Source organism: Oncorhynchus gorbuscha, linkage group LG13, assembly GCF_021184085.1.
Source record: "Oncorhynchus gorbuscha isolate QuinsamMale2020 ecotype Even-year linkage group LG13, OgorEven_v1.0, whole genome shotgun sequence".
NCBI lineage: Eukaryota > Metazoa > Chordata > Actinopteri > Salmoniformes > Salmonidae > Oncorhynchus > Oncorhynchus gorbuscha.
The window spans coordinates 54,414,876-54,428,121 of record NC_060185.1 but is presented as its reverse complement, the minus strand read 5'-3'; positions in this window follow the sequence as shown (position 1 = coordinate 54,428,121).

The window sequence follows — 13,246 nt, the reverse complement described above, 5'->3', positions numbered from 1 at the left end:
GGGACCACTCCTCCTCGGGGTAGACTATACTCTCTGTCGGCTCCCGAACGTAAGGCTCTCGAGGATTATTTATCTGTGTCTCTTGACGCCGGTACCATAGTGCCTTCTTCCTCTCCGGCCGGGGCGGGGTTCTTTTTGTTAAGAAGAAGGACGGTACTCTGCGCCCCTGCGTGGATTATCGAGGGCTGAATGACATAACGGTTAAGAATCGTTATCCGCTTCCCCTTATGTCATCAGCCTTCGAGATTCTGCAGGGAGCCAGGTGCTTTACTAAGTTGGACCTTCGTAACGCTTACCATCTCGTGCGCATCAGAGAGGGGGACGAGTGGAAAACGGCGTTTAACACTCCGTTAGGGCATTTTGAGTACCGGGTTCTGCCGTTTGGTCTCGCCAATGCGCCAGCTGTTTTTCAGGCATTAGTTAATGATGTTCTGAGAGACATGCTGAACATCTTTGTTTTTGTCTATCTTGACGATATCCTGATTTTTTCACCGTCACTCGAGATTCATGTTCAGCACGTTCGACGTGTTCTACAGCGCCTTTTAGAGAATTGTCTCTACGTAAAGGCTGAGAAGTGCTCTTTTCATGTCTCCTCCGTTACTTTTCTCGGTTCCGTTATTTCCGCTGAAGGCATTCAGATGGATTCCGCTAAGGTCCAAGCTGTCAGTGATTGGCCCGTTCCAAGGTCACATGTCGAGTTGCAGCGCTTTTTAGGTTTCGCTAATTTCTATCGGCGTTTCATTCGTAATTTCGGTCAAGTTGCTGCCCCTCTCACTGCTCTTACTTCTGTCAAGACGTGTTTTAAGTGGTCCGGTTCCGCCCAGGGAGCTTTTGATCTTCTAAAAGAACGTTTTACGTCCGCTCCTATCCTCGTTACTCCTGACGTCACTAGACAATTCATTGTCGAGGTTGACGCTTCAGAGGTAGGCGTGGGAGCCATTCTATCCCAGCGCTTCCAGTCTGACGATAAGGTTCATCCTTGCGCTTATTTTTCTCATCGCCTGTCGCCATCTGAGCGCAACTATGATGTGGGTAACCGTGAACTGCTCGCCATCCGCTTAGCCCTAGGCGAATGGCGACAGTGGTTGGAGGGGGCGACCGTTTCTTTTGTCGTTTGGACAGACCATAAGACCCTTGAGTACATCCGTTCTGCCAAACGACTTAATGCCCGTCAAGCTCGTTGGGCGTTGTTTTTCGCTCGTTTCGAGTTTGTGATTTCTTATCGTCCGGGTAGCAAGAACACCAAGCCTGATGCCTTATCCTGTCTGTTTAGTTCTTCTGTGGCTTCTACTGATCCCGAGGGGATTCTTCCTTATGGGCGTGTTGTCGGGTTGACAGTCTGGGGAATTGAAAGACAGGTTAAGCAAGCACTCACGCACACTGCGTCGCCGCGCGCTTGTCCTAGTAACCTCCTTTTCGTTCCTGTTTCCACTCGTCTGGCTGTTCTTCAGTGGGCTCACTCTGCCAAGTTAGCTGGTCATCCCGGTGTTCGAGGCACTCTTGCGTCTATTCGCCAGCGCTTTTGGTGGCCGACTCAGGAGCGTGACACGCGCCGTTTCGTGGCTGCTTGTTCGGACTGCGCGCAGACTAAGTCGGGTAACTCTCCTCCTGCCGGTCGTCTCAGACCGCTCCCCATTCCTTCTCGACCATGGTCTCACATCGCCCTAGACTTCATTACCGGTCTGCCTTTGTCTGCGGGGAAGACTGTGATTCTTACGGTTGTCGATAGGTTCTCTAAGGCGGCACATTTCATTCCCCTCGCTAAACTTCCTTCCGCTAAGGAGACGGCACAAATCATTATCGAGAATGTGTTCAGAATTCATGGCCTCCCGTTAGACGCCGTTTCAGACAGAGGTCCGCAATTCACGTCACAGTTTTGGAGGGAGTTCTGTCGTTTGATTGGTGCGTCCGTCAGTCTCTCTTCCGGGTTTCATCCCCAGTCTAACGGTCAAGCAGAGAGGGCCAATCAGACGATTGGTCGCATACTACGCAGCCTTTCTTTCAGAAACCCTGCGTCTTGGGCAGAACAGCTCCCTGGGCAGAATACGCTCACAACTCGCTTCCTTCGTCTGCTACCGGGTTATCTCCGTTTCAGAGTAGTCTGGGTTACCAGCCTCCTCTGTTCTCATCCCAGCTTGCCGAGTCCAGCGTTCCCTCCGCTCAAGCGTTTGTCCAACGTTGTGAGCGCACCTGGAGGAGGGTGAGGTCTGCACTTTGCCGTTACAGGGCACAGACTGTGAGAGCCGCCAATAAACGCAGGATTAAGAGTCCAAGGTATTGTTGCGGCCAGAGAGTGTGGCTTTCCACTCGCAACCTTCCTCTTACGACAGCTTCTCGTAAGTTGACTCCCGGTTCATTGGTCCGTTCCGTGTCTCCCAGGTCGTCAATCCTGTCGCTGTGCGACTGCTTCTTCCGCGACATCTTCGTCGCGTCCATCCTGTCTTCCATGTCTCCTGTGTCAAGCCCTTTCTTCGCACCCCCGTTCGTCTTCCCTTCCCCCTCCCGTCCTTGTCGAGAGCGCACCTATTTACAAGGTACGTAAGATCATGGACATACGTTCTCGGGGACGGGGTCACCAATACTTAGTGGATTGGGAGGGTTACGGTCCTGAGGAGAGGAGTTGGGTTCCGTCTCGGGACGTGCTGGACCGTTCGCTTATTGATGATTTCCTCCGTTGCCGCCAGGGTTCCTCCTCGAGTGCGCCAGGAGGCGCTCGGTGAGTGGGGGGGTACTGTCATGTTTTGTCATTAATTATCATGTCTTGTCCCTGTGCTTCCCCTTCTATTTGTTTCCCTCTGCTGGTCTTATTAGGTTCTTTCCCTCTTCTATCCCTCTCTCTCCCCCTCCCTCTCTCACTCTCTCGCTCTCTCTTCTCTCTATCGTTCCGTTCCTGCTCCCAGCTGTTCCTATTCCCCTAATCAATCATTTAGTCTTCCCACACCTGTTCCCGATCCTTTTCCCTGATTAGAGTCCCTATTTCTCTCCTTGTTTTCCGTACCTGCCCTGTCGGATCCTTGTCTATATTCACCGTGCTGTGTCTATGTTTTGCCCTGTCGTGTCGTGTTTCCCTCAGATGCTGCGTGGTGAGCAGGTGTCTGAGTCTGCTAGGTTCAAGTGCCTTCCCGAGGCAACCTGCAGTTCTTGATCATGTCTCCAGTCTGTTCTCGTCTTTACGAGTAGTATTATGCCTTTTGTTTTGTTAAGTATCTTACTGGATTAAAAACTCTGTTTTCGCCAAGTCGCTTTTGGGTCCTCATTCACCGGCATGACACGTCAGCTACATGGGAAACACCTGGGCCCGGTGGGTCCCAGGATAAATACACCACTTCCCCATTCATGGGGAGACTCTCTCCATGCAGACACCTTTATGGATTTTGTTGTGTTTCTTTGTGGTTTTTTGGTTGTTTGCTTTGGCATCTTTCAACACCCTGCATTATCACATTCATGCATGCAAAACATTCACTCACACTACTGATTACTGATTACACACATTACACACAAACATTGTATATTATACTTAGTTACTTTATTTAATAAATATATATTTTGTTACTCCTTATCTCCACCTTGTCTCCCTTTTGTTACAGGCTTTGATCCGGTTCGTGACAAGTGGGGGCTCATCCGGGATTTGAACCCGGGACCTCTCGCACCCCAAGCGAGAATCATACCCCTAAATATTTTGTCTTTCCCAGTCACCCTCTGAATGGCACACATACACAATCCATGTCTCAATTGCATCTCCTCCCTTTATCTACACTTAAGTGGATTTAACAGGTGACATCAATAAGTGATCATAGCTTTCACCTGGTCAGTTTATCAGGGAAAGATAATATTTTGTACACTCAGTGTGTTTGCTGTTTTAAGAACATTCAGAATTTCTATTCAACGATGGGATCAAGTTCTATTGTTTAGACTTTAGTCAATATTTTGGTCTGCCCTGTAATTGAATATACTGTAAAATCAAAGCTGAGGGTTTTGGCTTGTCACACTTGTTAGTTTGTGCAGAGATATATTTGCTGTCACCTACTTAAACATTTATTTTTATTTTTAATCAAATCAAATTTTATTTGTCACATACACATGGTTAGCAGATGTTAATGCGAGTGTAGCGAAATGCTTGTGCCTCTAGTTCCGACAAAGCAGTAATATCCAACGAGTAATCTAACCTAACAATTTCACAACAATTACCTTATACACACAAAAGTGTAAAGGAATGAATAAGAATATGTACATAAGAAATATGAGTGATAGCCGAACGGCATAGGCAAGATGCAGTGGATGGTATGGTATAGTGTACAGTATATACAAACATATGAGATGAGTAAACATATAAAAGTGGCATTGTTTAAAGTGGCTAGTGATACATTACATCAAGATGGCAAGATGCAGTAGATGGTATAAAGTAGAGTATATACATATGAGATGAGTAATGTAGGGTATGTAAACATTATATGAAGTGGCATTGTTTAAAGTGGCTAGTGATACATTTATTACATGAATTTTTTCATTGTTAAAGTGGCTAGAGTTGAGTCAGTATGATGGCAACAGCCACTCATTGTTAGTGATGGCTGTTTAACAGTCTGGTGGCTTTGAGATAGAAGCTGTTTTTCAGTCTCTTGGTCCCTGCTTTGATGCACCTGTAATAACCTCGCCTTCTGGATGATAGCAGGGTGAACAGGCAGTGGTTCAGGTGGTTGTTGTCCTTGATGATTTTTTTGGGGCCATCCTGTGACATCGGGTGGTGTAGGTGTCCTGGAGGGCAGGTAGTTTGCCCCCGGTGATGCGTTGTGCAGACCTCACTACCCTCTGGAGAGCCTTACGGTTATGGGCGGAGCAGTTGCCATACCAGGCGGTGATACAGCCTGACAGGATGCTCTCGATTGTGCATCTGTAAAAGTTTGTGAGTGCTTTTGGTGACAAGCCAAATTTCTTCAGCCTCCTGAGGTTGAAGAGGCATTGTTGTGCCTCTTCAAAGAGGCATTGTTGTGCCTCTTTGTTGTGCCCGTCGATGTGGATAGGGGGTGCTCCCTCTGCTGTTTTCTGAAGTCCACAATCATCTCCTTTGTTTTGTTGACGTTGAGTGTGAGGTTATTTTCCTGACACCACACTCCGAGGGCCCTCATCTCCTCCCTGTAGGCCGTCTCGTCATTGATAGTAATCAAGCCTACCACTGTAGTGTTGTCTGCAAACTTGATGATTGAGTTGGAGGCGTGCATGGCCACGCAGTCGTGGGTGAACAGGGAGTACAGGAGAGGGCTCAGAACGCTTGTGTGGCCCCAGTGTTGAGGATGAGCGGGGTGAGGATTGTTACCTACCCTCACCACCTGGGGGGTGGCACGTCAGGAAGTCCAGGACCCAGTTGCACAAGGCGGGGTCGAGACCCAGGGTCTCGAGCTTGATGACGAGTTTGGAGGGTACTATGGTGTTAAATGCTGAGCTGTAGTCGATGAATAGCATTCTCACATGTGTAGTCCTCTTGTCCGTGATGGGTTAGGGCAGTGTGCAGTGTGATTGCGATTGTGTCGTCTGTGGACCTGTTGGGGCAGTAAGTAAGCAAATTGGAGTGGGTCTGGGGTGTCAAATTGGAGTGGGTCTAGCGTGTCAGGTGGAGGTGATTATGGTCCTTAACTAGTCTCTCAAAGCACTTCATGATGACGGAAGTGAGTGCTATGGGGCGGTAGTCATTTAGATCAATTACCTTCGCTTTCTTGGGAACAGGAACAATGGTGGCCCTCTTGAAGCCCTATGTGCATTTTAATAGATGCATTATATAATATTCTTAATTGAATCCTTTTCCCATTTTTGTGATTTCAAAAAAGCAATACTTCATCGAGAAATTAACATCCTCCTAGCTGACTTAGAATACCCTGAGTGTTCAAATCCTGCTGTGCCTGGTGCATCACACAGTTGGAGTGTGAGGAAGGAACTCTCACAGGATAGGTGGAGGGCGTCCAGGCCTGAGATGGATGCTTCTCAGAAGATCTGTCAGTCATGCAATGTGAAAAGGGCTATTCTGCGATGTAGAGATTGTCTGCCGGAACAGCTTTACTGCGAAGACTGCGATGTCTCTACACATGCAAAGTTCCCCCTGCGCAACAGACAGTCCATGTTGGAGGGATTCTACACGCCCCTTCCTCCAACTACATATATATCTCTCCACAGTTTTCCTCAAGGTCGCTACAATGTCACAGTGCCTGTGCTGACCTGCACAACCTGTCTTTGCACCTGGACAGCAAACTTAGCAGATCTGATAAAGAATGGGCACTGGCCTACCACTGTCAACTGTGACACCATATACCAGTTGACTTGTTCAGCTCTTTTGAGGAGCTGAAAGTGTCAGCCCCAGGAATGTCCTGTCTGGCATTTATGCAGATTTTGGAGCAGCGAACTGACTTCTTTGGCAGGGTAACGATAAATTATGCTCAGCTTTACCAATGTATGACTTCAGGTTAACAATATGTTAAAGTTATGTTACACAAAGCGTTGTAACAAAATGTATTTCCTGTACTACAACTAGGTTAAAACTGCAGGTCTCTTGTTACAGTATGTGTTAGCCTCCTGCACCACTGTCCTGCCATGCCCCTTATCTGTGCCCCTCTTGCGTCCAATATTTCCTGCTCTTTACAACATAAGTACTCGTCCTACTTTAGCATTGGCTTTCACCTGCTTTGCTGTCAACACTATGCACTGGCCCTGCTTCAACTCAAATCCAGTCAGACATAGTGAATTATAGTATGTTTTGTTTATGCAATTGTTGTAAGTTATTTCATATATTTTCTATATGTATTTTTCCCTTACCAGAACGGAATGATCTGTGGGGACACTTTTCAAAAAAGCTTCTTTGAGTGGACGTACTGCCGCTCTGAAATTGATCAGGTCTGTGATATACAGTACTTTGACTGCCCAGCCTGTTCACCCAACATGCTTGCAGTGTCAGTGGAAGCATGTTCAAAAAAGGGTATGTAAAAAAAGGGTATGTAAAACTATTCATAATTTATCAAATAACACATTACTCTATATCATTTAAACAATCCAAACAATCCAAAGGTTTTGCCTTTTCTTTGTCCATTGTCAACGTTTTCAAGATGCTGTTCAGTTCATTTTTAGCTGAAATGAATTATCAACATTGTCAAGTGTCCCACAATCAGTTACTGAGGTTGATTGCTATTTCATATGTCATAAATGTAATGTATTTCATGTATCCTTTCAAGGACTGATGACAAAGGATTCTTTGATGGCGTATTTATCTGCAAGGATGAGGATGTCTGACTTTGTGAACTATGTCCATTCAAAGACTAAACATGTACGTTTCCTGTGTATCTTCTAATCTGTGAAATAGGACTGGCCTCGGGCCATCGCACTCAAAGGCAGACTTATTATACACCATTCCAATAAAAACATATCATTTTGGAGAGATGGTAATCCTCTCTCTTCATGTCCAGGGTTGTTACACCACTCCCTCTGTTCAGAAATGCAACACACTTTACAAGTGCTTGTTTTTTGATCTCCATTGTAGTGAACACAGGGGGTAGCTCAGCGCCCTCAGCTAGATTTTAAAAACCTAACCACTGTCCCGTTTAACACTTCCCCCAAAACATTTTTTCTACCTATACTCTTCTACTTCCTTGTCTAGGGTTATGGAAAAGGGGTATGTGGAGCACCCCAGTGGACAGCAGCTAAAGAGTTGTCAAGGAAAACAAACGACAACCTTGATGAAGAGGGACTTGAAGTTGCCATCTGCCGCCATGGAATACTTCTAAGGAGCCTCAACATGATGCGTGGAGAGAGATATTTGCATACCCACTGTTCTTGCAGAAGGAATTGTCTGGCAGCGGGAACATACAATTCATGTGATCTGCAAATTTTGGCCATAACTGACCAGGGTTGCTCTTCATTGTCCAGAGCTCGCCACTCTTCTAGACATGAAGCCACTTCATTCTGTCTGTCGTGCATGCTAGGTAAGTTTTTCTTTATTAAACTGTTCAAAGAGAATTTCCAGCTTCAGTCCTTTACAAGGCTTCCCATTTAGATGTTTGTTATTCACATAATTGCAATATTAAGTCAACATTTTTTTAAAATGTAAATTAAGATTAAGTGGGGAGGACTAAATCGGCAAGGAGCTGGCACAACTCTGGCGGAGGAAGTGGAACAAGGGAACAGCTTCTTGTCGAGGGCTGCAGTCTGTTCCAAGCAAATGGCCAAAGGAGGTAAACAATTTGTTTAAGGTTGTTCTATTGAGCTATGATAATACTTAACTGGAATTGTCACGACTTCCTCCGAAGTCGGTCCCTCTCCTTGGTCGGGCGACGTTCGGCGGTCGACGTCACTGGTCTTCTAGCCAATACACTTTTCCTTTTCCATTTGTTTTGTCTTGTCTTCCATTACACCTGGTTTCAATCTCATCAATTACATGTTGTGTATTTAACCCTCTGTTCCCCATATATACTTATCCGGTATTTGTTGATTGTAAGAGTTTGTGCACATTATGTCTGGCATGCGAAGGGTTTTGTCCCATTGTATTTATTTATTTGTGTTTGTTCACAGTGATTTTATTATTAAACTGCACCCTTGTAACATAGTTTTTGCTCTCCTGCACCTGACTTCTCTGCCGCCAGTACGCACACATTACAGGAATAAAGAATTCTATTTGGCTTTTCTAGCAAGAACAGACATGCTAACCATCCATGTCATGGGGTGGAACAGAAGGAAGAAGAACAACCTGCACAGAGTATTGTCCAGAAGATACTTGAAGGTCTATTGTGTGGATGAATACATGTATTTTAGAAGTATTATATCGATGCACTTAATTAAAAAATATATATATATATTCTGTTTTGTTTTTGTCATAATTCTCAGACAACAGCAAAAATCCAGGAGGAGACCCAGACTCTCAAAGTTTAAGAGTGATTTGGGTGTAGGCGATGAGACTGTACAACTGGACAACGGAAGTTCAGCAATGGGCCAATACAGGTAAATGAATACAAAAACGAAATAATCCTAAACGTAACTCTCCTGAACTGTCACCTTAACGTAGTGGAGAGGCTTGCGTACTCCAATGACCCTGAGACCTAAACCCTTAGAGGGTATTTTCCACTGGCAGGTGCAATCAAGCTGGACAGGTGGAAGGGTAGGAGGCAGACAAAACATTCCCTGGTTCTCCAGGTTGGGGCTCACTCACCCCCCACTTAACAAATAATATGTTACAGAAACCTTCACGGGCCCTATGTTCCTCCAGGAAGTGAGTGCAACTACTCACCGTTGGAGATACGTTGTTAATTTATAGAGTTATTGTATTTCAGAGGAAACAAATGAGAACATGGATGGTCCCCAGGTACTACAGAGAACAATTGAAGTCCTTTTTCTTAGCATCAAACAGACAGGTTTGTTAAATTTCATGAATATTGAATTGCACACACTTCATTTCTCTTCCATTTCAAAGCCATGCAATTTAACAAATAATTTCGTTCATCTTTTGTTTTCATGACAGATGGATGCAAGAAAAGACACCCTCTGCGCAGAAAGATATTGGAAGAAAAGGCCAAATTGGCAGCTGCCATAGAGGAGTACAACACCCTTGTACCAGATTTAGCAATACCATCTGCAGATGAGATCCTTTCCGCAGACCTTCATGCATGGCCTTGGGAGCTGCACGGACAAAGTAAGTAGTATGTTCGTGTGTCACAATAACAATGTTTCTGTTTTGCTCTCTGTGTTTATTCAGTTGCGCAAACACAGAGAGCACTGCCAGCACTGCCAAAGTTACAATTCCACATTGCACTCTTATGAATTTACAGCTGACCTACACACAAAGAAAATAGCCTTTGACCGTGTGATGCTTCTGAGACGGCTGAAGGAGACACCTAAAGGAAGTCAAGCAGCAAGACCTTGCTTCACATGTGGCTCTTGACCTAAGCCGGCAAAGTAGGGATACTTTCATTAATATGTACAATTGATGATGACACCCTGTAATTGCTATTGTATTTAAAACCTCTTGACTAGGGGGCAGTATTTTGATGTTTGGATGAAAAATGTACCCAAAAGAAACTGCCTATTTCTCAGGCCCAGAAGCTAGAACATGCATATAATTGGCAGATTACGATATAAAACACTCTTAAGTTTCCAAAACTGTCAAAATATTGTCTGTGAGTATAACAGAACTGATATTGCAGGCGAAAACCTGAGGAAAATCCAACCAGGAAATGCTGTTATTTTGAAACCTCTCTGTTCCATTGCAGGCCTGTCCTCCATTTAAAGGGATATAACCCAGATTCCTTTCCCTATAGCTTCCACAAGGTGTGAACAATCTTTAGACATACTTTTATTCTGAAAAATGAGCGAGAATGATCACATTGCGTTAGTGGATAGCTGTGTGTCCCCAGAGTTTTGCATGCGCGAGCAGCTTGGACCAGACCTTTTCTCTCTCTCTCCTATTGAAAAGGCTACCGCCCGGTTGAAATATTATCAATTATTTTTGTAAAAACAACCTGAGGATTGATTATAAAAAACATTTGACATGTTTCTACGAACTTTACCGATGCTATTTGGAATTTTAGTCTGCCTGTCATGACCTGCATGAGCCTGTGGATTACTCAACAAAACACTCCAACCAAATGGAGGTTTTTGGATATAAAAATAATCTTTATCGAACAAAACAAACATTTATTGTGTAACTGGGAGTCTCGTAAGTGCAAACATCCGAAGAGCATCAAAGGTAAGCGATTCATTTTATTGCTTTTCTGACTTTCGTGACCAATCTACTTTGCCGCTCGTCTGTTACTGCTTTTGCCCGGTTACATGACCAGGTCCGATGCACCCCTTTAAATGGACTATCTGCAGTTGATACATCCACTTTTGGATTTTTGAAGAATATAATATATGAATGCCTCATGAACATAGTTCAACTGCCGTACCCCATCAGATCCCAAGATATATATTTTTGTTCTACTCCAATTTTTGTAAACAAAGTAAATGTAAACATACACTTGCATGTGTTAAACTCATTCCACGGGTGAGCTGAGTGTCTGCGGGTTTTCGCTCCTCCCATGATTCACTAATTTGTAAGGAACTCCCCTCACCTGGTTGTCCAGGTCTGAATTGAAAGGAAAAAACAAAACCCAGCAGACAAATCAAATCAAATGTTATTTGTCACATACACATGGTTAGCAGATGTTAATGCGAGTGTAGCGAAATGCTTGTAGGGGGAACTATGCCCTCCGTGGAATGAAATTGACACCACTGGACTATAGCCTCGAAACATGGTTTAAACTATGGTTCCATTTCTCCAGCCCCATCCCTCTGCTTTTTACAGAACCATTGGCGGGGAGAACAATTTATTGTTTCACCTGGTGATTTCCGATTTTAAACATTGTTAAAATGTAATGTACTGTTCTTGTGTGTGCTTATTAGTTTAGAATAGATAGAAAACTAAAAAAGGTTATCCTTGTCTTCAAGTAATAATTTGCATCCTGATGGAGCGACATCAGTACATTAGTCATGGACTTTTTAAGTCAATGATTCCTTATGTATGTATGAGATGTACAAATGTTTAACTAGTACTGAGTACTTTGACCAGTTACTTCTTTACTCTCAAGTAGTTTTCGAGAGGGCTACTTGTACTTGAGTACAAGACCTGACTCCCATCAGCTGCAGATTAGGTTAGTTGAAAAATAATGTTTAATGTTAATTATTGTTAACATTATTATTGTTAACATTGTTTTATGCTGACCAAATTATGACCCATGACATCTTTTGGGAAGAATAATGCATAGCCCTTGTGTGTTAAACTGCACACTTGGAAATGTTCCTATTGAAATGGGGGTTGTCCCATACTAAACAAGCCAGTTGCAAGTGAAATACTCTTAACGCTACAATTAGCAACACCGTATTATTATGAAAATTATATATTTTTTAAATGAAACCTGTGCAGGCAGGTCTGACATAGTGGGAGAATTGTGAACATGCATGTATATATATATATATCTGTGACAATACAGTGTTTGGCCACGTCTTCGGTTTGGTCGTTCGGTCAAAGTTTGTTTTGGTTGTGTGCGTCGCAATGCAAAGTTTCTGAATTTTCTGATTACATTTTTAAACTATTCATAAATTATTCTTGCGCAATGTTACTTTCATTTGAATGTCGTAAACATTGTTGGATTCTATTAAATAATGTAAATGTAACAGATAAATTCTTACATTACAGAAACTGGAAAAGTTGTGAACTACAAATGTGGCACCATTTTGTCGTTTTTTACTAACCCTAAACGGTTAGTTTTTTTTATCAATATCTTCACCAATATCATTCTAATTGAGTTAGAATGATATGTAGATTCATTAGGACATAACGCTGTACTGCATCAGCACATGCCAATTCAATGTCTGAAATAGTGCACTTTTTGAAATATGTTTTTCGTCATAACTATTTAAGCTTGACATTTAAGCTTGACATGTGTGATTCTTTTGATTTAATAAGGACCCCTTACTAAACCTTCATGTCAAATAACGTTCGGATATGTTAATCTATTCTTGATTTAAAAATCATGGGGAAAAGTCAACTGTTGGTGGCGCTACTGAGCTCCCCATGGCCACCAGGGGTATGGGGTTGCATAATTATGTATAATTCATGCATAGGATTATTTGTGCCACAAAAAAAAAATATATATATATATTTTTGAGGACTCTGACCAGAGTTGACCTCTCTTTCCTAGGGGTGTATAAAGAAAGGTTCATGGCAGAAAACAAGTGTATGTATAGAAATGCTTATATAAACATTGTTACATCGATATTGATGCTTCTAGAAGTTCAAAAATAGACATTCAACAGTCCATATGTGGCCTTTCAACCCCTATACCCATGACCCACATGGCCTTATAACCACACCTCTATTGCCATAGTCCTCGGCACATATGTTTTCCGCGACGCGGATCCTGTGTTCTGCCTTACAAACAGGACAACGGAATGGATCGCATGCAGCGACCCAAGGAAACGACTCCGAAAAAGAGGGAAACGCGGCGGTGTTCTGGTCAGACTCCGAAAAAGGGCACATCGCGCACCACTTCCCAGTATTCTTCTTGCCAATGTCCAGTCTCTCGACAACAAGGTTGATGAAATCCGAGCAAGGGTGGCATTCCAGAGGGACATCAGAGACTGCAACGTTCTCTGCTTTACGGAAACATGGCTTACTGGGAAAACGCTATCCAGGGCGGTGCAGCCAACGGGTTTCTCCACGCATCGCGCCGACAGAAACAAA